Source organism: Ovis aries, chromosome 18 (genome assembly GCF_016772045.2).
Source record: "Ovis aries strain OAR_USU_Benz2616 breed Rambouillet chromosome 18, ARS-UI_Ramb_v3.0, whole genome shotgun sequence".
NCBI lineage: Eukaryota > Metazoa > Chordata > Mammalia > Artiodactyla > Bovidae > Ovis > Ovis aries.
In genome coordinates this window covers 55740250-55763670 of record NC_056071.1, presented here as the reverse complement: position 1 = coordinate 55763670, position 23421 = coordinate 55740250, and the positions used below count along the sequence as shown (strand labels likewise).

Here is a 23421-nt window from a genome sequence, read left to right as displayed (position 1 = left end):
GAGGGGCGGGCTGGGCTGTGCGCCGTCGTCCCCGGGGCTGGAGCCGCGAGGTGTGGCGCTCCCGAGCTGGGATAGCGGCCGGGCCGGCTCCCGACTCAGGGCTCCGAGGGGCGGGACCCGCCGCTCCCCGGACGCCGGGAAACCGCTCCCGAGACCCGGGCGCGCGTTTACCCGGGCTGCCGGGCTGCGACCGCCCGAGGGTGGGCGTGAGAGCGGCCGGCCGGCTTCGGGGGTCGGGGAGAGCAGGCCTGGGGACCGCTGCTCCCGGGGAGAAGTTGGATTGTCCGGGTAAGTTACTGTTTCGGGATCGAACTGGAACTGGCTCTTTGGTAGGTTGAGAGAGAGACGAGACAATACAGAGTGTTTGATAAAGAAGTCTGTGCTTGGAGTACTTGAAAGGCTAAAAGCGTGCATTCAGCATCTCGTCATTTGCACAGATGTTTATTTACTAGCCTTGCCCCGAAGATGAGAACTTTCTCTCACAGTTTGCGGGGGTTGGGGGGGAAAGCTCTGAGCAGTGCTGCTCCTCTTTTGAAATACAATAGCACCTCTTCATATACCAGCACAGATAATAAGTACTCTGGATTAGGCCTAATTTGCAGAAGCAGTCTTGGTTTTTACCAGAAATCTGTTCCCTCTGCTAAAATATCTTACCGTGATAAAGAAAGAGACATTTTTACAATCTTTTGTCTCTCAGTGGCATCCATTTCTTTTAGATTGCTGAAATCTATTACTTTCTTCCCGGAGACGTGGAAGAAAGATTTGAAATTGCAAGAATCATACGCTTTAATGGCAGCTGTGACGAAACTTGTCCTAGAATTTTGAAGTCAGAAAAACCTTGAGCGATCTGGTGTGACTTGTTTTAGAGCCGGGAAACTAGGCTCAGGGAGATGAGCTACTCGCTGTGGGTCCTGCAGCTGGCCAGGGATTGGACCAAAACGGGGATCTAGGCCTCTCTCCTCCCCATTTAGAGAGCACTTTTCACTCACTGCTGAACCCCCTGTTCTTCACTGATTGCATTCTTCACCACCATCCTCCCTGGGTCTTTGTGCAATAGAGTTGAAAGGAGAAGTCAGAGAGTGCGCCTCATGCTGATTCTTGACAGTTGCTGTCAGTTACCCCAAGTAACTGATGAAGATTTTTTTCCTGACCTGAATTTAATAAAAACCAACTGACATTTCATTTAGAGTTTTCATAGGCCTGTGACTGTATTTCTGTCCAATTATAGCATTGCTCGTGTTTGCATGCATTCTGTAAAACCATAGGTTCATATTATGTCCCGCAAAACCTAACTACTATCTTGTTCGATTCAGCAATACCAGGTTTTAAACAGGTTCTTTGTATCAGACTCTCATTTTAGCCTTTAAAATACCTGTGTTATACCACCTGGTTTCCTCATAATCGCAGCAATTTCTGTGTTGTGTGTCACAGATTAACCTTCAGAGATAGTCATGTCACATGATTCTGATTTCATATTCTAGTCATTGAAACTCACACACCAAAGTTGTGACTTGTGTTCAGTTACACAGGTGATTATTGAAGATCTGTTTTGTATTTTGCAGTATTAGGTGCTGCAGAAGAAAGAAGCAAGTGTAGTATATAGACTTTGCCCTCAGAAAATATAAGCTGTACCCCTCTGAGCCTAGAAAACAATCTAGTTAAAGTTCTCTCAGGACAAATAATGCTGTACGTTTTCTGGTTAAAGGGAGATGAGTAAGGCCTCAGGAGTCTAAATAACTTCCTGGAACACTTGAGACTTGAGCTAGCTTCTGTGAGGGTTTAGATTTACAGAGAGATTGGAGCAGTTACGTTGTGAGGGAAAAGCAAGAGTATAAGGTGGAGATTAGTTTTAAGGGAGGGGAAAAGAGGAAAACTTAGATGACCACTGAACTTCCTTGGGAAGACATTAGACTATTGAAAGGGTATCTGTTTGTAAAAGGGTTTGAGTGCCAGATTGAGGAGATTTGGATTTTTATCCTCTTGTGCAAGGTATGGGAAGTCTTTGAAACTTCGGAGGCCAAACATTAGTTTGATAAAACTGCCAAGATGCACCTGTCAGTGATCCGTTGATTGAGTTAGAATAAGGTTGAGTGGAATGAACCAGGGAAAATAGCTGCTGCAGTACTTGGGTAGGAAGAGATTAGATCCTAACACTAAGATAGGAGTCCCTAGAAAAGATGCACAGCAAGTATAATTTTGTTGTTGTTTTTATCATGGTAAAATACACATAACATAAAGTTTGCCATCTTTACTAGTTTTAATTGTACAGTTCTGTGGCATTAAGTACATCCACTTTGTATTGCAACCACTACCACCACCCATTTCCAGAGCTCTATTCATCTTTCTCACTGAAACTCTGTTCCCAGTAAACACTAACTCCCACTTCCTTTTATGCCCAGCCCATGACAGCCACTTTTCTGCTTTCCTTCTCTATGATTACTGTATGTATTTAATGTAAGTAGACTCATACAATATTTTTCCTGGCTTATTTCACTTAGTTACCATAATGTTCATCCAAGTTGTAGCATTTGTTAAAATTTCCTTCCTATTTAAGGCTGAATAATATTCCATTGTATATAATCTGTTAGTTGATACTTTGTATGCGTCCACTTTTTGGCTATTGGACTAATTGTTACCATGTACATAGATGTACAGGTATCTTAGTCCTTGCTTTCATTTCATTTGGGTATATATCCAGAAAACTTTACATTTCCACCAGCATGTGTCAGAGTTCAGTTTCTTCACATCCTCACCAGTACTTGTTCATTTCATTATTTTGATAACATCCATCCTAATGGGTATGAAGTGATACCTCATTGTGGTTTTCACTTGAGTTTCTCTATGGTATTTGTATCTCTTGTACTTATCAGCCTTTTGAATTGGAGAAATAATCTATTTTAAGTTCCGACTCAGTGACTTCACTTTCACTTTTCACTTTCATGCATTGGAAAAGGAAATGGCAACCCACTCCAGTGTTCTTGCCTGGAGAATCTCAGGGACGGGGGAGCCTGGTGGGCTGCCATCTATGGGGTCACACAGAGTCAGACACGACTGAAGTGACTTAGCAGCAGCAGCAACAGCCTATTTTTTAAATTAAGTTGTTTTTCTGTTGAGTTGTAGGAGCTCTTTGTATATTCTGGATGCCAGTCCCTTATCAGATATATGATTTTCAAATATTTTTGCCATTCCATGCATTACCTTTTCACTCTGTGGTGTGTATTTTGATGCACAAAATGTTTTAATTTTAATGAAGTCCAGCTGATCTAGTTTTTTCTTTTATTTTGTTTATACTTTTGGTGTTACATCTGAGAAATTACTGCCAAGTCCAGTGACATGAAGCTTTCCCCTTTTAAAACCCTTCTAATAGTTTTGCCCTCAAAAAAACTCTTATAGTTAGGTCTTTACATGTGAATATCCAGTTTTTCCAATACCATTTGCTGAAAAGACTATCTTTTCTCCAGTGAATAGTCTTGGCATCTTTGTCAAAAATCCCTTGATCATACATTCAGGGCTTTATTTTTGAAATCTTCTATTCCATTTGTCTGTAAGTCTGTCTTTATGGTGGTACCAAGCTCTTTTGATTACTCTAGCTTTATAGTAAGGTTTGAAATCAGAAGTATGAGGCCACCAACATTATTCTTTTTTGAAATTGTTTTGGCTATTTAGGGTCCCTTAAGATTGTTCCATATAAATTTTAAGATAGATTTTTCTGTTTCTGCAAAAAAAAATGTCATTGGGATTTTTTTGATGGGGATTGGAGTGCATCTATAGGTTCTTTGGAGTAGTGTTGACATCTTTTCTTGTCTTCCAATCTGTGAACAACAGATGTCTTTCATTTATTTGTGTTTAATTTCTTCCCACAACATTTCGTAGTTTTCAGTATAAAAGTCTTTCATCTCTTTGGTTAGGTTTGCTCCTAAATATTCTTTTTGGTGATTGTAAATGTGATTTCTTTTTTGGATTGTTCATTGTTACAGAACACAACTCATTTTTATGTGTTGATTTTGTATCCTGCAACCTTTCTGAATTCATTTATCCTAACACGTTGTGTGTGTGTGTGTGTGTGAGAGAGAGATCTTTAGAGTTTTTAATATATAAGATGATGTTATCATAAAACAATGATAATTCTACTTCTTTCCAATTTGAATACGTTTTCTTTGCTTTTCTTGCCTAATTGCTCTGGCTAGGAGTTCTAGTATTATACTGAGTAGAAATGATGAAAATGAATATCTTTGTCTTGTTCCTCATCTTAGCGAGAAAGCTTTCATCTTTGACCATTAAGTATGATGTTAGCTGTGGGTTTTTCATGTATAACTTTTCTTATGTTGAGTTAGTTTCCTTATATTCCTGGTTTGTTGAGTGTGTTCACAGGTATGTTTTAAGAAAAGAAAATTCAGTTTCAGGCGCTGAGTTTCTGCCTGGTGAAAGTTTTGCAGTCATAAGTCATCCATTTTACCTGTCTGAGGCCTAATTTCCTCATCTGTAAGAAGAAAGCAGTACAGACACACGCAGTGTTTACACAGCAGCTTTGCCGCCTTGTATTCTTTATTCCATTCTTTCCCTCCCTATTACCACTTCTTTACGACTCTGGACTGTTTATCGAATGGCCTACCAGCTGAATCGCTGCTGTTTGTTCTCCCACGTTCCCTCTCCTTCTCTGCAATTCTCTATATTGCTACCACACTTTAAAAAAAACAACAACCCAATTGAAGGATGTTTCTTTTCCACCTAAAAAACTTGTGTTGAGTTCCCATTGTCTACTGGATAAAGTCCCAACTCATAGAAGTTTCATAAACTGTGTCCAACCTTAGATTTCCCGTCACTCCAGCCTTGCTAAACTGTTTCTCTTGTTCCTTGTACTGTTTTAGTGTGTTTATCCCAGTGTTTGAAGTTCTTTTTCATTGCCATCCAGGAGACTCTGAGAAGATGACTCATCACCCATTTCAGCGGTAGATTTTGATTACACCAAGCCAATCAGCTCAAGGCATTCCCCTGTAAATTATTATTTGTCCAAGTTAAACTGGACAAGGAAAGAGAGAGTCTATTTTGGGGGAAGAAGGTTTTTTTTCCCCAGTGGCCACTGGCAGCTGTTTTGTGACCACAGGGAATGATGAAGCAAGCCCAGAGGATGGCAGAACAGAGAGGTAGAATGAATGTAGGTCCACGATAATATCATTTTAGATGCCTATTGTGCTGGGCCTGGGACTTTCCCTATGGTGAGATTTCTGTTCATTAATAAATCCCTATTGTGTAAGCCAGTTTGGGGTTACTTGCAATTAAAAGTCTCCTGATTCTTAGAGCCATCTTTATTCTTTAAGACCCAGTTCAAAAGTTATTTTACCAGTAATCATATACTCAATCCCTTAGTACTTTGGACCTTTCTTCCGGTTCTTATTGTACTGTATTATCACCAGTTGCTTGTACGTTTGACTCCTCCACATAACTCTCTGTACTTGGAGCAAAAGCCTACAGGATGTGGCATAGTGTCTGGTAAATTGTAGAGAGTGAGTTGTTGGGATGAAATAATAGCATAAGAAAGTGCTTTGTAAACAATCTTTTAGTAAATTTGAGGCATATTATTGTATTTAAAACTAAAGTGAGATGGAAAAATCAATTAGGCCAGGCATGCAAGGTGTTCTTTGCTTGCCCTTGTTTTCTAAAAATATTGACGAAGGTTAAAAGTTTGACGATCTCCTCTGGCTACAATTCCTTAAATTTTATGAAAATCTTACCTACTAAAGCAGAAATCATGGAATGAGCAATAATGAATTGTGTTGTTAGTGTGTAATTTCCTTTCTTCTTTAGGGGGAGACTGAATGCCAAAACAACCTCAAGTACAGTGTATTTTCCCCATGAATTCTGAAATTGTGCTGTGTGCTAAGTCTTTGCAGTTGTGTCCGACTCTTCGCCATCCCATGGATTGTAGCCTGCCAGGCTCCTCTGTCCATGGGATTCTCCAGGCAAGAACACTAGAGTGGGTTGCCATGCCCTTTTCCAGCGGATCTTCCCAACCCAGGGATCGAACCCAAGCCTCCTGCATTGCAGGCGGATTCTTTACCTCTGAGCCACCAGAGAAGCCCATTCTGAAATTATAGTTACTTTGTGTTTTATCTGGAGTTTACTTTAGAGAAAAATTCTATAATATTCTTCTTAAGACTTAATTATTCTTGTCTTCAGACTTTTCCCAAACTATTTCTTGCTTGCTTGAGACAAGACATGAGAATTTTCTGGTTAGCAAAAAAGCTTTGTGGCAGAACTAGGTGAGTTGGTAGTGAATGTTAGTGATAGCTTATTGCAGAGAGATCTCATTATAGCCTTGATTACAGAGTCATAGCTCTGTCACCTGCTTCAACAGTAAAGTCTGAGAAAGGAGGAAGGATGGGGAAGCAGAGTTAAAATTCCCAACTTGGTATATTTCTCCATCTGTTGGCTCCAGTCAGATAAAACTTTGACTTGGTGGTTTGTAGTTGCTTTTGAAATGAGGTAAAGGAGAATCCAGTATCCATTAGAAATTGTAGTGTCATGCGTTGGGGTAGGCAGGTTTGTGAGCAGCCTTCATGTTTTGGTGTCTAGTTGCTTGTTCCCTCTGTACCTTAGTTTCTGCATCTGTAAAGTGAATAGTATCACCTTCCTTAGAGTTCTTTTTTGATTAATTAAAACAGCCTATATGAAAACACAATATAGTGTTCTGAACAGAGATGTTCAGGCATCTCGTTTTTTCTCTATCAACTTTTCCACATTAAGTGAATGTTTTTAATGCTGTTTGGATCTCAGCTTTTGAGAACTGCAGCCAAGAACTCTCTTCTTTATGTGGGCATTCTTTCTATCGTGTGGGCTCATTAACTCTTGAATGTGGGCCTGATTTCATTCTCCATTTGTGTATATGTTTAGCAAAACTCTCTAAAATAAAGTTCAAACTCCCTTTCATGGGTCAAATGGCTTTTTGTTATCCAGCCTCTGCCACCTCTCTGGGCTCATATCTTTCCTACTGCCAAACCCCTTCCCATTCGCACTCTGCGTGTAGAATTGCTCTAAGTTCCTTAGTGAACCAAGTTTTGTTCTTTCCTTGGGCCTTCACATAGTCAATTTCCTTTGCTGTTTAGAGCTTTATTTTGGTATCCCAACCCCTTCCCTCATTACCTTCACCAAGAAAAAAGTTCACACTTACAGTTTTAGGTCTTATCTCAGATGTTACTTTCTCAACAACCCCATAAAGTGAATACTTCATCATTAGACACAGAGAAGATAAACAGTTTGCCCAAAATCACAAACTTTATAAATGGATCTGGATCCAAACCTAGATAGTTCAGCTCTAGAATTTATCCTCACTAATTTGTACTTCCTCTACGTTGTAATTACCTATTTACCAGCTTGTGTGTGTATGTGCTAAGTTGCTTCAGTGATGTCTGACTTTGTGCGACCCCATGGACTGTAGCCTGCCAGGCTCCTCTGTCCATGGGTTTCTCCAGGCAGGAAGACGAGAGGGTTGCCATTTCCTTCTCCAGCGGATCTTCCCAACCCAGGGATCAAACCAGCATCTCTTAACATCATCTCCTGCTTTGGCAGGCAGATTCTTTACCACTAGCGCCACCTGGGGTCATTTACCAGCTTGTCTCTATATAATTTAAAAAAAAATTGGACTGCACCCAGTCTTAGTTGCAGCCTGCGGGATCTAGTTCCCTGACCAGCGATCAAACTGGGCCCCCTGTATTGGGAGTGTGGGGTCTTTGCCACTGGGCCACCAGGGAAGTCCTATCCCTAAAGAATTTTGAAGCAGAAATTACATCTATCTTTTTCATTGTTATATCCTTGTAAGCCTATTATTAGCACATAGTTCATGCTTGGGAAACATATAAGTGAATGAAAATTCTCTTGAGAGCAGAATTTTTTATTAAATTTCTCTTAGTACTTTTCATGTAATGCATGTCAGTAAATAGTCTTTTCATGCTTATGATACAAAGTGAAAAGTATATGATCAAGTTCGTTGTGTTTTTGAAATATTTTGCACTTTGTGCCAAAGGTAGTTCAAGCTCCCTTTTTACAGTCACTGTTAATTCCTCCCATCCTTTTATAGCAGTGTTACTTGACTTCTTAAACTGGTGCTCTCTTTTGTAGGCCTCCATTTCACATGGTATTCCAATGAACTATTAAAATATAGATTATTTGTACCTGCTTTCTAAATGGTACATAGGAGATTTTTTTATAAATTATAAATTTTATAACTAGTACATGGACTCTAATCATTTATATCTATTAACCTTTTAATGGGTGTGATTGCTGTACATATTTGAAACTTAGGAAAAAATAGAAGTACCCACATTTTAAACCTTGGTGGTAGCCCAAAAGATAAATGGTTTATCTGTTCACGGGGTAAATAATGATTTAAGGCATGCACATTGTCATTCATGTATATGGGGAAAAATTGGAATGTTGTATTTCAGTATACTTTTTCAAATAAGTAATGTCTTGAAGCTGTCCAGCTTCATGCTGTAATCAGGGTCATTAAAATGGAGAACCAGAAAAGTTTTCTTTCTCCCTGAATGTTCTCACTGTACGGAAGACTTTGCTTCTTTGGTTAATCATTCTCTCTTTTGTATCCGCTATGGTTTAGTACAAGGTTTCTCAACTTTGGCACTACTGACATGTTGCATCAGATAATTCTTTATTGTGGGGCACGGTCGTGTGTGTTGCAAAATGTTTAGCAGCATCCTCAGCCTCTACCCACTAGGTTGCAGTAGTGCCTCTTCTCATCCCTAGCTGTGACAACCGAAAACGTCTCCAGGCATGCCAGATGTCTCTGGGGGAGCAAAGTCGCCCAGTTGAAAACGGATGCTTTACTGCATCTTCCCTCCTCATTTGTTATGATATCTCCCTCTTTTTCATACACACACCTTTCCAGACTTACACATCCTCTCTACCACTACCTCACTTCTTGGCACCTTTTTACAGTCTTTCTTTGAAAAGAGTTGTAAAACATCTGCTCACTCCAGGTTTTTGCTTCCGCTTCAGTTTCGTCTCTTCAGTTGTATGCAGCCACATTTTTCTGGTTTTCCTTCACATCTCTGGCAGCTCCATTTTGGTCTCCTTTATCAGCTCTACTCACTTGGGCAATGACATACTTTTTGCTTCTTTCTTACTTTTTCTGATCTAGCCTACTCTTGCCTTTCTTGCTTCGTCTCTTTGTATGTTGTCTCTCATAAACCTGTTAATTCTTAAGCTGTTCCCTCTGTTGAAACACCCTTTCCTTACCTGTCATCTTCCCATGAAAGCTGTTTCTAATCACCCTCCTCTAACTTCCACGCCATGATCCTATTCTTTCTCTTTGTATTCCACTTACAGCTTTGTGTTATTCATGTACTGGAATGTGTCCTGCACTCGACAGTAAGCTCATTTTTGTATCTCTGACCTGTCTCTGACAGGTATCTCTGACCTGGCTGAGTGCCTTGCACATAGTTGGTGCTCAGACAGTTGTTAAAGCAACACTGAGGAGGTAGCAGTAGAGTGGAAAGGATTTAGTAAAAAAACGGTAATGACCTGAAAGGTGGCCAAAAGTAGGAGAAAAAGAAGAAAAATGAAGAAAATTTAAAACTGATCATCATTCTCTCCTTTCATGGTTTCTGTGATATGGGCCTGATTTCATTCTCCATTCTAAGCACCTGATTTATTAAGGACCTGTTATGAGCCAGGCTGTCTTCAAGGTAATTGGAATACAGTTATTTGAAAAGGACACAGTGTCAGTACTGTAGGAACTTAATCTCTTTGAGGATGTAGAAATCTTAGCAATTATTTGCCCCTACAGAGTGGTAAGTACTGAAACTGAAGTGTATCCAAAACTTTCCGGTCACACAGAGGAAAGGGGCGACTTCTCATTTCAAAGTAAACCTCATTCATAGACCACTTCTTAACACGCAGCCTATTCTGGTCACTGCCCAGCTGATTAGTGTTTTCCGTGGTTTTCTTAACTGTGTTCTTTCCCAGCTCCCCAATCATAGGCATTTCCTGTGCCTCAGTACTTAGCCTTCCGTTCATTCTTTTATATCCTTTTCTTCAGGAAATGAATATATTGATGGCTTCAAGACTTCAGCTGACAACTTCCAAATCCATACCAGCTACAACAGAACATTTTCTGTTGTGAAATAATAGACAAGTGTATAAACAATTTTAACTTACCTTTTTATTGAATTATTCTAAATCTGACCCCGCCATAGTCATGAAATAGAACAGTGTAAGCGTGAGCAAGCTTCCCTTGGCGGCGCACCTGGTGAAGAATCGCCTGCAGTGTGGCAGACCTGGGCTCTACCCAGGGTGGGGAAGATCCCCTGGAGAAGGGAATGGCTACCCACTCCAAGTATTCTTGGGCTTCCCCTGTGGCTCAACTGGTAAAGAATCCATCTGTAGTGCAGGAGACCTGGGTTGGAAAGATACCCTGGAGGAGCGCATGGCAACGCACTCCAGTACTCTTGCCTGGAGAATCCTCATGGACAGAGGAGCCTGGCGGGTTACAGTCCATGTGTTCGCAAAGAGTAGACACAACTGAGCACCTAAGCACAGCAAACACGAGCAAAGCCTCACTCGATGCCTTGTCTCAATCATAATCACTTTAAAGTTAGCTGCCATTCTGCTTTTTATGGTAATGGCTTCTATTTTAAAAAAAAAAAGGAAAAGATTCTCTGTACCTGAATACTAACTATATATTTTTTCCAAAACAATATAGTTTCATTTTGAAAAACTGGAAGACAGTGGTGGAGGGAGGCATCTCGCTGTATTCCATTTTGTTCTTGCATTGAAATCCCTAAGAACATCCCTGGGTTCACTAGGAAGGCTGAGTGTATAGTGATACTCATGGACATCATTTATGGCAGCACAGGGTACAAAACAAAGTCAGCAAAGAAAAAAGGCCCATGAGGCGAAGTCCAGAGGGTAGCAGGCCCAAGTTTCCAGGAGCCCTCTTGTGCTGGAGTGACAGAGGTCACACTTAGTACTTCCAGGATCGGCTTATGACAGCACAAGTGAAATACTGTCTACTAGGGAAGCTCATTAGAGTCTCAGTGGAGTGCCTAGGGTTTTTATTGACGGCTGGTCAGGTAGGCATCCACTGTCTAACGGGTATCAAAATTCGAGGCTCCCAGAAGGAAAGCAGATATTGAGCATAAACCATACTGTTTGTGCACACAGTATAAGTACACAGAGCTGCCCTTATCTGTTAAGGAATGGTAGAAACACAAAGTCCAAGGTCTTGAAGACCAGCCAGGGCCAGCCTTTCAAGCAGTTTTTAAGCCTGTTGTGCTTTTTTCTGCCTGATACTTTTTAATTCAAAATTTAAATAAATAAAAACTGAGTTTTCATATTGTATCATTTTCTCTTAAGATGTACCTGCACTAGCAGAGCGCAAGCCTTTACTTCATACTCCCCTGCTGTCGTATGATTGAAAGTATGTTCCGTGGAACACTGTGCATGGCCTGGTACTGGTTTTTCTTAGAAAGGTTTTCATGATTGATTAAGGTTCAGGAAGACTGAATCAAGCAGTTAAACAGATAACTTCCACAGGGCGCTCGGCCTTTTCGAGTGATGGGTGTGGCCTGGCCTCCTCCTACCCGTCTTCCCGTATCGTGCTTCCCCACTTCCCCTGCATCAGCTACCTTGGCCTTCTTGCTCTTCCTGGAATTTGCTAAACTGTTGACTCTGCCTTACCTATCCAGCATCACATCACTACTGCCTCTTTCAATAAATAATGTCGAGTGTTATTTGTGTTTCTGTATTATTTATATTGATGTGTTTAAGATCTCTCTTCTGTATGCTGTATGTGTTCTTTTTATGTCTTATGGGCTTATTCATATCAATAAATCAACTTATTCTTTCTCATAGCAGCCATGCCTTTCATGGCATTTATCCCAGGGTATAATTTTATTTTTGTAATTATTTCCAAACTTGGAAAACTCAGCAGTGGCCACAGGACTGGAAAAGGTCAGTTTTCATTCCAGCCCCAAAGAAGGGCAATGCCAAAGAATATTCAAACTACCACACAGTTGAGCTCACTTCACATGCCAGCAGGGCTTCCCTTGTGGCTAGGCTGGTAAAGAATCTGCCTGCAATGTGGGAGACCTGGTTTCGATCCCTGGGTTAGGAATATCCCCTGGAGAAGGGAAAGGCTACCCACTCCAGTATTCCAGCATGGGGTTGCAAAGAGTCAGACACAACTGAGTGACTTTCACTCGTACTAGCAAGGTAATGCTGAAAATTCTTCAAGCTGGGCTCCGGCAGTATGTGAACCAAGAACATCCAGATGTACAGACTGGATTTAGAAAAGGCAGAGGAACCAGAGATCAAATTGCCAACATTTGTTGGATCATAGGGAAAGCAAGGGAATTTCAGAAAAACACCTACTTCCGTTTCATTGACTTTGCTAAAGCTTTTGACTATGTGGAACACAACAAACTGGAAAATTCTTAAAGAGGTGGGAATACCGGATGACCTTATCTCCTGAGAAACTGTATGCAGGTCAAGAAGCAACAGTTAGGACCTTACATGGAACAGGCTAGTTCAAAATTGGGAAAGGAGTATGACAAGGCTGTATATTGTCATTCTGCTTATTTAACTTACATGCAGAGTACATTATGCAACGTGCTTGGCTGGATGAAGCACAAGCTGGAGTCAGGGTTGCTGGGAGAAATATCAACAACCATTTAGAAATATGGTAACAATGACCCTATATGCGAGACAACAAAAGAGACACAGGTGTAAAGAGCAGTCTTTCGGACTCTGTGGGAGAAGGCAGGGGTGGGATGATTTCAGAGGGTAGCATTGAAACGTGTATATTATCATATGTGAAGCAGATCGCCCGTCCAGATTCGATGCATGAGACAGGGCACTCAGGGCTGGTGCACTGGGATGACCCTGGGGGATGGGATGGGGAAGGAAGTGGGAGACGGGTTCTGGATGGGGAACACACGTGCACCCGTGGCTGATTCATGTTGATGTTTGGCAAAAACCACTACAATATTGTAAAGCAATTAGCCTCCAATTAAATAAATTAATTTTTTTTAATAAGAAAAAAAAAGGAATATCAACAACCTCAGATATACAGATGCTGTCACCCTAATGGCAGAAAAAAAGAGCCTCTTCATGACACTGTAAGAGGAAAGTAAAAAACTGGCTTAAAACTCAGCATTCAAAAATCTAAGATCACGTCATCCAGTCCCATCACTTCATGGCAAATAGAAGGGGAAAAAGTGGCAACAGTGACAGATTTTATTTTATTGGGCTCAAAAATCACAGCCAATAGTTACTACAGCCATGAAATTAAAAGACGTTTGCTCCTTGGAAGGAAAGTTACGACAGACCTAGACAGCATATTAAAAAGCAGAGACATCATTTTGCTAACAAAGGTCTGTATAGCCAAAGGTATGGCTTTTCCAGTAGTCATGTACGGATGTGAGAGTTGGACCATAAAGAAGGCTGAGTGCTGAAGAAAAGATGCTTTCAGATTGCGCTGGAGAAGACTCTTGAGAGTCCCGTGGACTGCAAGGAGATTAAACCAGTCAATCCTAAAGAAAATCAGCCCTGAATGTTCATTGGAAGTACTGATGCTGAAGCTTCAATACTTTGGCTGCCTGGTGCAAAGAGTCTACTCATTTGAAAAGACCCTGATGCTGGGAAAGATTGAGGATAGGAGGAGAAGGGGGCCTCCAGAGAATGAGAGGGGTGGATGGCATCACCAACTCAGTAAACATGAGTTTGGGCAAACTGTGGGAGATAGTGAAAGAACAGGGAAGCCTAACATGCTACAGTCCATGGGGTGGCCAAGAGTTGGACATCGCTTATTGACTAAACAGCAACAACAGATTGTTTAAATGTCCATATTTCTCACTTGATTGTAAGCAATATGAGAACCAAGATACTTTGTTCATAACTATAACCATCAACACTTAGCATAGGGCGCATAGTTGGCACTTTTAAGTGTAAAATACATAGTTTTGTGGCCAGGAGTTTGTACTTATTGTATATGTTTGATTGAACCTCTGTTAGATTAATTCAGTGTTGGTGTGCTGGATTAATGAGACTGGAAGGAGAGACCAAGATTGATTTGTGACAGTTCAAGGAAGATAATAAATTGTAACTTAGTCTAAGTGGTTTGCAGTGGGATTGGTGAACCACTTTGTTACAGTGGAGAAAGATGAGGGAAAGATGCCTACAGTTTTGACACTGGATGTCCAGATGTCTTCAGCAAACAACATATGAATAGATAGGACTAATTGGGTTTCTTCTCCCCAAAAGCATCCTTCTGATAATCTGAAAAAATATCCATTTTGTTTCCAGGCAACGCCAGTTAATTTAATTATCTTCATATTAGGAATTAATAAATTTCTTAAAATTAGCAGACTGAATTACTTAATAATAGCTGTGCTGTAAAACTCTGTATCTGATGTCAGCTTTCTGCTGTGGTTGAGGAGTGTGTTTACCTACATAATCTAATTTGGAGAAGACAAAAATTAGAACTTTTTGTATCTGATGTAAAAACGTTTACAGCAGGGAATGTGAAACCCAGGTGTTACAAAAAGAAAAGTTTGAAAAAAGTGACTATATAAAAAATTTAAACACTTATGACAAAAGCCACATAGTTTTAAAAGACTAATATAAATATTCTGCCTTGATATTTTAACATTAAAAAGTATCACAAATTAATAAAAAGAACAGCTACATAGAATAATAGCCAAAGATTATAAAATAGCCAAAGATTGTAAAGAGGCTAGTAAATATATTGAGATTCAGTTTCTCTTATAATTTTTAATATGAAGATTAAAATAATGAGATCATTTTCCCCCATCAGATTGACAAACATTAATGATGACCAGAGTTTTGATGTTCTCATGCAGAGTTGGTAGGAATGTAAATTTGCAACTTTTCTGACCAATCTCCACATCATGGTAGAAAGTGAAGAGGAACTAAAAAGCCTCTTGATGAAAGTGAAAGAGGAGAGTGAAAAAGTTGGCTTAAAGCTCAACATTCAGAAAACGAAGATCATGGCATCTGGTCCCATCACTTCATCGGAAATAGATGGGAAAACAGTGGAAATGGTGTCAGACTTATTTTGGGGGGCTCCAAAATCACTGCAGATGGTGATTGCAGCCATGAAATTAAAAGACGCTTACTCCTTGAAAGGAAAGTAATGACCAACCTAGATAGCATATTGATAAGCAGAGACATTACTTTTGCCAACAAAGGTCCGTCTAGTCAAGACTGTGGTTTTTCCAGTGGTCATGTATGGATGAGAGAGTTGGACTGTGAAGAAAGCTGAGTGCTGAAGAATTGATGCTTTTGAACTGTGGTGTTGGAGAAGACTCTTGAGAGTCCCTTGGACTGCAAGGAGATCCAACCAGTCCATCCTAAAGGAGATCAGTCCTGGGTGTTCTTTGGAAGGAATGATGCTGAAGCTGAAACTCCAGTACTTTGGCTACCTCATGCGAAGAGTTGACTCATTGGAAAAGACTGTGATGCTGAGAGGGATTAGGGGCAGGAGGAGAAGGGGACGACAGAGGATGAGATGGCTGGATGGCATCACCGACTTGATGGACGTGAGTCTGAGTGAACTCCGGGAGATGGTGATGGACAGGGAGGCCTGGCGTGCTGCAATTCATGGGGTCGCAAAGAGTCGGACACAACTGAGCAACTGAACTGAACTGAACTGATCCAGTATGCTGTTTCCTGATACTTATTCTAATGGCATAGGTTACAGTGGTTAAAGATAGAGGTAAAAGGATTATAGGAGTGTTTATAATATTGAAAAATTAGAAATTATTCTTAATATGTTTTTGTAAAATAAATTATGGCATATGTACACAATATTTAGGGGGTTTTAAAAGATAAAGTAACATTTATATTGGTCCGTGTTTCTCTATCCCTGATTTATTATGAAGTGAAAATAGCTTTTTATAGAACTCTTTGTAAAATATCCTTAACTAAAACTATTTAAAGTTGATTTATGTAAAAAATGATAGAAATAGCTATTACCTGTCATTGTGAGGCAGATTTTAGGAAATTGTCTTTTGTTACACTCTCCTGTTTTTGTGTTTTTTTTTTTTAAAACAACAAATGTGTAATTCTCATAAGTGAATAGGGAAACATAAGTTCTGGAGTGAGTAGGCCTGAGGAGATTTATCATGTCTTTTATTTGTATATTATGATCTATAACTTTTAAAATGCAGGGTCAAAAGTGTAAATCTCAACTTTTCAAACTCTAGTAATAGAAGGCAAAAACGGTTTTGGGGAGCGAAAGAAACAGACAACTAAAAATTACAGAGATGCTAAAAATTACTGTTTCCATATTTTCAATAAAGAAAATTATATTTTAACCTTGTAAAATAACAGAAACACAAGCTGGAATCAAGATTGCCGGGAGAAATATCAGTAACCTCAGATATGCAGATGACACCACCCTTATGGCAGAAAGTGAAGAGGAACTAAAAAGCCTCTTGATGAGAGTGAAAATGGAGAGTGAAAAAGTTGGCTTAAAGCTCAACATTCAGAAAACGAAGATCATGGCATCCGGTCTCATCACTTCATGGGAAATAGATGGGGAAACAGTGGAAACAGTGTCAGACTTTATTTTGGGGGGCTCCAAAATCACTGCAGATGGTGATTGCAGCCATGAAATTAAAAGACCCTTACTCCTTGGAAGAAAAGTTATGACCTACCTAGATAGCATATTCAAAAGCAGAGACATTACTTTGCCAACTAAGGTCCGTCTAGTCAAGGCTATGGTTTTTCCTGTGGTCATATATGGATGCGAGAGTTGGACTGTGAAGAAGGCTGAGCGCCGAAGAATTGATGCTTTTGAACTGTGGTGTTGGAGAAGACTCTTGAGAGTCCCTTGGACTGCAAGGAGATCAACTCTGGGATTCCTTTGGAAGGAATGATGCTAAAGCTAAAACTCCAGTACTTTGGCCACCTCATGCGAAGAGTTGACTCATTGGAAAAGACTCTGATGCTGGGAGGGATTGGGGGCAGGAGGAGAAAGGGACGACCGAGGATGAGATGGCTAGATGGCATCATGGACTCAATGGATGTGAGTCTGAGTGAACTCCGGGAGTTGGTGATGGACAGGGAGGCCTGGCGTGCTGTGATTCATGGGGTCGCAAAGAGTCGGACACAGCTGAGTGACTGAACTGAACTGAAGAGGGCAGTGGGTGTACACTGTTTGATGGCAGTGCGTATGTGCTGCCACCAAATAGCATGATTAGTTTTCTATTCAGATTAGATTGTTGTTTAGTTGCTCAGTTATGACCGACTCTTTGCAGCCCCGTGGGCTGCAGCACGCCAGGATTCCCTGTCCTTCACCATCTCCCGCAGCTTGCTCAAACTCATATCCAGTGAGTTGGTGATGCCATCCAACCATCTCGTCCTCTGCATCCCGTTCTGCCTTCAGTCTTTCCCAGCATCAGGATCTTTTCAAATGACTCAGATCTTCGCAATAGGTGGCCAAAGTATTGGAGCTTCAGCATCAGTCCTTCCAGTGAATATTCAGGGCTGATCTCCTTGCAGTCCGAGGGACTTTCAAGAGTCTTCTCCAACACCACAGTTCAGAAACATCAATTCTTCAGCGCTCAGCTTTCTTTATAGTCCAACTCTCACATCCATACATGACTACTGGAAAAACCATAGCTTTGACTAGACGGACCTTTGTCGACAAAGTAATGTCTCTGCTTTTTAATATGCTGTCCAGGTTGGTCAGCAGGAAGGACTCTTAAGTCAGAATGATTAGCCAAAGACAACCTGGAATTAATCCCATCACCATAAAACCCCAAGACTGCAAGCCCTGGAATGGATCCCCCTTCCTGCAACAGTTAAACATAAGCACTGAATAAATATTTAGGGATTTAAAATTCAACAAAACTAATTTTCTTTATGCAAAGGAAATGTGTGGGTATAGAGAAAAATAATTACGTTAATAATATGGAAGTCCTGTAGCTAATTGTCAAATTTGGAAAGAGCCCCCTAAAATATTGTGCTTAAATTCAGAATAATTCACATGCTTGATGTCTAGGGGTAAAATATTTGTAAGATGGTTCACTTCAGCTTTTTGTTTTTTATTGACTATTTTCACCAAATGCCATTTCTATTCTTGTCTAACCTACTTAAATATTGATATTAATTTTACATTTTAATGCACATCTGAATGCATAATAATTTTGGAGATTAAATGTACATTTAATTTTCATAAATGAGAAAATTGCTACATTTAACATTATTTCTAATAATTTAGTATCTCATTTCATCATTCTTTCACTGGTTTTGGTTTTCTTAACCTATTTAAAATGAGGATCAATAGTTTCCCTTGTGATTACTCCTATGTTCATGATTCCTCGAAGATTTTCTTTTTAAAATTATTTGAAAAACTAAGGCTTGACATATTTCAGACAATGCTGAATATGCATTAAAAAGCAGACATTTTATTCAAGAAATTATTTATAATGAGAAATATTAAGAATACCAAGAATATATAGTGTGAATCTGCACTATAGTGAGAGGTCTAAGAACCAGGCTCACCTCGTTTATCAGCATTTTTCACCTCATTTTCTAGTTTTAAAAATTCTAATTGTTATCCTTAAAAGAATGTTGCATAGACTGGTGGAATGGGATGTACTTTTAAAAATATCCTTTTTAAGAATTCATTTTTAATAGAAAAAAAAGTAGCAGCAGGAGATTAACAAGCTGTTTTAAATTATAATAGGTTATCTGTTTTAAATTATAATAGGTTATATTAGAAAAAGGCTGCATGGGCTTAGTAAGATGCTCCTAAGCCAAACTCGAACAAATAATCTCTATTTTTAGTAACACGATTTAATTTTATAATAAAATGCAATTTAACAGATATCTTTACTTAAAATGAGTAAAAATGTTTTCTGACTTGTCCTTTTATTGGTGGTAGGTAGGTAAGGAAAGTACTATTTTTAGACATGATCTTAAGCTACTAACTACAGGTCCACAATGTCTTATTTATAATTTGAAATTCTAAAAGTACTGAAAGCCTTTTTTTTTTTTTTAAGGGTGACTCATTTAATGGCAGACACTAATAATATGACCTGAATTGATTTGACAACAAAACCTAACCTGAAGTAACATAGGTTAGTCTAAATATTTAATGTGTGTTATTGCAAAATAGGGGATGATAATTTTGCAAAATATGGGATAATATGACAAACCTCTCTGGGGTGTTTCCATAGTATACAGTAAATATTTCATATACCATATTATTTTCTTTTAAAAGAGAGAGAAAGAGAAGGAAAGGAGTCTGAATTTTAGAATATATTTAGCTCCAAAGGTTTCTGTCTGATAAAGGATTATGGACTTGTGTTCTGAATAACACTCTTAAACTAGTATTTTGAATTGGTGGTGAACATTAAAATTTTATTGGTAAAACTAAAATTGAGAGACAATATAGTATGTAGTACTTTATTGTTAAATTCTATAGATAGAGCTTAATTACCAAATATGTGGGAAGACTATGTGAAAAGTAGAAGAGCTCACTGATTACTTTGTAGATACCAACTATAAATAAATATGTTACTTAAATTAGATACTGGAGGATTGAGATAGGAGGAAGAAGATACTAGCAATTTCAGTATTGCTTATAGTAGGGAGCCAGTGGATAGTAGCCAAAAAAGAGGGAATTTAGGGTATTATATAAAAATAGTATTAAAGTTACCTGTGGGATAGGGAGAAACTAGGTTAAAGTAGACAGGAAGAGTATATCTTTGAGTATATCTTTTTTTATGGTTTTGCTTTAGATTCATCTAAACATTTTACAGACATATATAACAACATTAATTAAAAATATAGTGCCTAAAAGTCAAAAGTGAAATAAAAGTGTACTTCCAGTTAGTGATGTAATCACCCAAAGCAGACTGTTCCAAGTGACTTACGTACACCGTGATGTATAGGTATCTTGACTTGGGTAATTCTGAGGGTAAAATAGAATTGCCCCTCAGAAAGATTTTTGTTTATTATATTGTTGATGATAGTGTTGACATTTTAAATCTTGGCTATTGTGTATATATTGTGAGATAAAATAAAAGAACAGTTATGAAGGCAGCTTTGAAAATAGGGTTTTGGCATGCGAGAAAGGAGAAACAGATGTACAACTAATGAGATGTAAGTTAAAACTCTCTAAACCTGAGTTTGGATTAGAATTATCAGTATATACTCATGTATGTGTGTGTATGTATATACACATGTATGTGACATTTTCTAGCTCTGTGTACTAAAAAGGCAGTCAGCACCCCTTAGCACCCAGATTGTGGTTTCTAAATACCATTTCCCACTGAAAGGAAAGGAATTAGGGCTCCTTTAAATAGATGGCTGATTACAGGTCTAAGACAAGAAAAAGATAAGATATGCCTAGACTGAGGTATAACCCTAGAAAGCAAAGAAGCTCTCTGAGACAACTAGCAATGGTTACAAAGTCTTGGGAGCTAATTTGAATAAGCTTCCACTGTCCAAATATGGTACAATTTGAGTGTCAGTAGGGATAACTACAAATAATTGAAACCCATCAAATATGTCTAAATCTGTGAACACAATTGTTTTTAACTTGCTGATCATCTTTAGAGAAATGCTGGGATGTTAATTGTTTTGAAAATTAGTTGTTCAGTTGCTAAGTCATGTCTGATACTTTGCCACCCCATGGACTGCAGCACTCCTAGGCTCCCATCTCCTTCACTATCTCCCAGAGTTTGCTCAAATTCATGTCTGTCGAGTTGGTGATGCTGTCTAACCACCTCTGCTGCCCCCTTTTTCTTTTGCCTTCAGTCTTCCCCAGCATCAAGATCTTTTCCAGTGAGTTGACACTTCGCGTCAGGTGGCCGAGGTATGCTTCAACAATGGTCCTTCCAATGAATATTCAGGGTTGATTTCCTTTAGGATTGACTGGTTTGATCTCCTTGCTGTCCAAGGGACTCTGCAGAGTCTTCTCCAGCACCACATTTCAAAAGCATCAATTCTTTAGCGCTCAACCTTCTTTATGGTCTGACTCTTACATCTGTACATGACTACAGGACTTCCCTGGTGGCTCAGATGGTAAAGCGTCTGTCTGCGATTGGGAAACCCGGGTTCAATCCCTGGGTTGGGAAGATCCTCTGGAGACGGAAATGGCAATCCACTCGAATACTGTTGCCTGGAAAATCCCATGGACAGAGGATCCTGCTAGGCTATAGTCCATGGGGTCGCAAAGAGTCGGACACGACTGAGCGACTTCACTTTCACTGGAAAAACTATAACTTTGACTATCCAGACCTTTGTTGGAAAAGTGGTATCTTTGCTTTTTAATTTGCTGTTTAGGTTTGTCATAGCTTTTCCTTGAAAGAAGCAAGAGTCTTTTTATTTCATGGTTGCAGTCACTGTCTGTAGTGATTTTGAGGCTAAAGAAAATTAATAAATAAAGGTAAAGAATCATTTATTCTGACCTTTCTGTACAAACAACGGAATTGTTGATAGATGAGTTTCTCTTACAAAAGTGTTTCAGCCAAAGAATAAAGAAGGAATGATAGAATATTACCATGTTGCAACCCCTAGTGAATTAATATTTCTAGTTGGTGATTACTGAGAATGAGAACTAGACATTTAATACCTGTGTTGGAAATATACATCATTGCTGTGAAGCAATCTTGACAAACTTTAAAAGTACCAAAATGACCCTAAATCTGATTAAGTCACTAGATCTGTCAATTACTGTAATTACAAGGATCAGAAAAACATGTTAAGGTACACCATAGTGATACATTTGGCAAATTCAGACTGGGAAACAACCAGATAACCTGATTTCTTCAGTGATTAAAAAAAAAAAACTGCAAGGGGGAAAGCGCTGGGGAGGGACCTTTTAAATAAAATTTAAGAGACATAGTCATTCAGTCACAATGCATGGGCCTTATTTGGATCCTGATTCAAACAAACTAAGAAAAAATAAACCAGTGATGAAAATGTCAGCACTGTCCTAGGAAGTTTATACTAAGGAATTATTGTTCATAATTTTAGATGTGATCGTGGTACTATAGTTGCTCTCTTCTATCCTTTCTTTTAGAGATTCATGAGGAAGTATTTACAGATGAAATAATATGCTGTCTGGGATTTGCTTCTAAATAATCCAGAGAGATTAGACAGAAAGTGGGTTGGGATATAGTGATACAAGACTGCTGCTACTGCTACCGCTAAGTCGCTTCAGTCGTGTCCTACTCTTTGCGACCCCATGGACTGCAGCCGGTTACCAGGCTCCTCTGTCCTCGGGATTTTCCAGGCAAGAGTACTGGAGTAGGTTGCCATTGCCTTCTCCAAGACTGCTACAAATTGGTAATTGTTGAGCTTTGTCTTCCTAGTCCCTCTACTTTTGTTATGTTTTTCTTTCCTTTATTACAGAAACTACAAAAGTAACTGCTGCGCAGGAGGAAAAAACAAGTGATAGGAAGAAGTGAAAATAGAAAGCCATAGTTGTAATTGTCTTTGGTGTTTGCATGGTAAGGGGTTTGATATTTATGGAGTGGAATCTACAATCAGGAAACTTTTTTATTGTTCACCCACAATGCGAAGCACTAGAGATTAATTTAAGATCTGTCCTTTAACCGTAGTTGGGTGATAAAGTAGGAAGTTAAACAGTTTAAGAACCGTATCAAAATCAACAGTGCAGTTAGATGTAAAGAAGCATAAGGAAGACATGGCTATTCCCATCAGAAAGGTTGATACAGGACTGAGGACTTTTGAGATGCTTCCTTGTTGAGGGGAAAGACACTAGATTAGGGATCAGAATGACTGGTATCTAGTTTTGGCCTTGCCATTTTACTATATGGATAAAATTTTGGGGCCAACCCAATATTTTACTTTAGATAAGTCGCTTTGTGTTTCTACCTTAACTGCCTCATTCAGAGATGAGAGGATGAAACCTGTCCTCTCTACATTGAAGACTTGATATGAGAATAAAATGACTTCATGTGTGGAAAAGTGTTTTGTAAACTATTTATCCCTATTAGAAGATACTTCTGCTACAGTCATTAGAAGAATGTAAAAAGGGGGAACTCATGTCATTGCTTTCCTGTCTTAGTGGGTCTTTTTTCCATTTACTTTTCAAAAATTATGATTAAAGATACAGGTAACATGGCATTTACCGATTGAACCAGTTATGAGTGTACATTCACACTGCTGTGTAGCCACCGCCACCATCCATCTCCAGACCTTTTCGTTTTCGCCAGTGGCACCCCAGCCCCTGGCAACCCCCATTATTCTTTCTGTCTCTGTGACTTTAACTACTCTACGTGCCTCATATAAGTAGCATCACATAATATTAGTCCTTCTGTCATTCTGAGACTCTTTGTTATCTGTTGCAAACATTGACAGGACATTCATAAATGATACCTTCCATCAGAAGTAGATGAATTACCA

General features: G+C 39.3%; 1 protein-coding gene across 5 annotated transcripts in view; it reads left to right on the top strand.

Moving 5' to 3' along the window:
- BTBD7 (BTB domain containing 7) overlaps window positions 1-23421 on the top strand; it is an 85289-nt gene that overhangs the window by 445 nt on the left and 61423 nt on the right. The window contains exon 1 of one of the 5 annotated variants that reach the window (XM_027957342.3): window positions 130-22502. The exons of the other annotated variants lie outside the window; for them this stretch is intronic. The gene's annotated coding sequence lies outside the window, so the exon portion shown is untranslated. Of the gene's footprint in view, window positions 1-129; window positions 22503-23421 lie in introns of those variants that run through there. 5 annotated transcript variants of the gene reach the window in all.